Genomic DNA, 2,597 nt, shown 5'->3' on the forward strand with positions numbered 1-2,597 from the left:
TATATATATATCATCATCATCATCATCGTTTAATGTCCGCTTTCCATGCTAGCATGGGTTGGACGATTTGACTGAGGACTGGTGCAACCGGATGGCTACACCAGACTCCAATCTAATTTGGCAGAGTTTCTACAGCTGGATGCCCTTCCTCTCCTTGTTTCTTTCCGTGTTCCTTTCTGTAGAAGAGCATAGGCTCGAAACGTTAAAGACTTTCTCAATTCCCGAGCGTTATACTAATACATCTATTTGTCTTCAACACCACCTGTCTTCATCTGTTGTTTTTTTGTGAATTCTCCCTATATAAGACTGCTGGTCTTCCATAAACAACCTTGACTGGACTTGTGCCTCAAAGGATACATTTCTAGGTGCAATCCCATGGTTATTCATTACCGTTTTTTTTTATGTTCATAAATTACATTACCTTCAGATTGACAACTGATATTTGAGGTGTAGGTGTTTGTTTTGGATTTTGTATGATTATTTTCTACATTATTTTCTACATAGGCGCAGGAGTGGCTGTGTGGTAAGTAGCTTGCTTACCAACCACATGGTTCCGGGTTCAGTCCCACTGTGTGGCATCTTGGGCAAGTGTCTTCTACTATAGCCTCAGGCCAACCAAAGCCTTGTGAGTGGATTTGGTAGACGGAAACTGAAAGAAGCCCGTCGTATATGTGTGTGTGTATATATATATATATATATATATATATATGTATATGTGTGTGTGTGTGTGTGTTTGTGCGTCTGTGTTTATCCCCCCAACATCGCTTGACAACCGATGCTGGTGTGTTTATGTCCCCATCACCTAGCGGTTCAGCAAAAGAGACCAATAGAATAAGTACTAGGCTTACAAAGAACAAGTCTCGGGGCGATTTGCTCGATTAAAGGCGGTGCTCTAGCATGGCCGCAGTCTAATGACTGAAACAAGTAAAAGAGAAAATAAAAAAGAATTCTAAATTTCATTTGTTTTAGAATATACAGAATTGTAGAATGAGTTTATCTTAATTTTTGGAAAGTGTATTAAAAATATTGACTTATTTAACTTTGTTATACCACTCTTAAAGTAATTGCTCAGCCCCTTTAAGTGTACAAATATCCACTTCCCTTATATTTGCACATATTAGATCTAACCCTTTCGATTTATCCCTCTCTTACCCTCTTTTATCTTTTTTCTTTCCCTTCTTGGCATTCTCTCTCTCTCTCTCTCTCTCTGACCACTGAAGTTTTCTTTGAAGCTACACTGGAAATACCCATCCTAGTTGATTTATGATGCTCTGTACATTTAAAGTCCTTTGTTTTATGTCCTCAGCCAAACAACTCTCTGAATATATAGACTAATTAACAAGTTCACCTTCAAAAGAGATCTTATTAATTGATACACAAAAATCCATCATCTTTACTCTGTGTTATCATTTGCATGTCCAGCAGAACTTTCTCCAACAAAAATATGTTTTCTCCTTCCATCAAATTGATTTTTCTATATAGAGATGAATTCATTCAAATTTTTGTTGTATTAACTTATTCCTTTGGTTATGATGAAATGACAATGGGCTTTTTATGTTATATAATCAATATTACATAATCATTGCTTATATTCATGTTTACCAACTTGTTATATGATTAATTTGACCTATAAGTTATTGAAGCAGCTACAACAAAGGGATAAATTTGATACCAGTACCTCTATTCTTTTGCTTGTTATTTTATACTCTGATTAATTTATACTTCTAGAAGTTTCAATTTGTATGAAATGCATGCTTTTGTTGAAGCATATTTCCTTTCAAGACATTCGACATTCTGTTAGTTGTTACATGCAGGAGTGCTGACTGAGGTAACCATCTGGATTCCTGAATACCCTTTTATGCTGTGTATATATATCATCATCATCATTTAACGTCCATTGTCCATGATGGCATAGGTTGGATGGTGTGACTAGAGCTGGCAAGCTAGGGGGACTGCACCAGACTCCAGTCTGATTTGGCATGGTTTCTATGGTTGGAGGCCCTTCTTAACGCCAACCACTTTACAGAGTTTACTGGATGCTTTTACATGGTACTGCATGGGTGCTTTTACATGGCACTGCATGGGCACTGCAGGGGTGCTTTTACATGGCACCATATGGGTACTGTTATGTGATGGTGCTTGGGCACTTTTACGTGTCACCACATAGGCACTTTTACGTATCACTGCATAGGCACTTTTACATGTCACTGCATATATATATATATATATATATATATATGTATATATATATATATATATAGTCGCCTTCTAGCACTTCTGCTGGTGGCACGCTAGAAAATCATTTGAGCGAGGCCGTTGCCAGTGCCACTGGACTGACTCCTGTGCAGGTGGCATGTAAAAAACAACTTTTTGAGCATGGCTGTTTCCAGTACCGTGTGACTGGCCCTCGTGCTGGTGGCACGTAAAAGCACCCACTACACTCTCGGAGTGGTTGGCGTTAGGAAGGGCATCCAGCTGTAGAAACTCTGCCAGATCAGATTGGAGCCTGGTGCAGCCTTCTGACTTGCCAGTCCTCAGTCAAATCGTCCAACCCATGCTAGCATGGAAAGCGGGTGTTAAACGATGATGATGATATA

The 2,597-nt window shown here is 38.9% G+C and overlaps 1 protein-coding gene across 1 annotated transcript in view; it reads right to left on the reverse strand.

Annotated features, from left to right (window-relative positions):
- Positions 1-2,597, reverse strand: part of LOC106872778 (uncharacterized) — a 23,059-nt gene that overhangs the window by 12,671 nt on the left and 7,791 nt on the right. The gene's annotated exons all lie outside the window — the stretch shown is intronic.

The sequence above is a fragment of the Octopus bimaculoides genome, chromosome 1, assembly GCF_001194135.2.
Source record: "Octopus bimaculoides isolate UCB-OBI-ISO-001 chromosome 1, ASM119413v2, whole genome shotgun sequence".
Classification (NCBI taxonomy): Eukaryota; Metazoa; Mollusca; class Cephalopoda; order Octopoda; family Octopodidae; genus Octopus; species Octopus bimaculoides.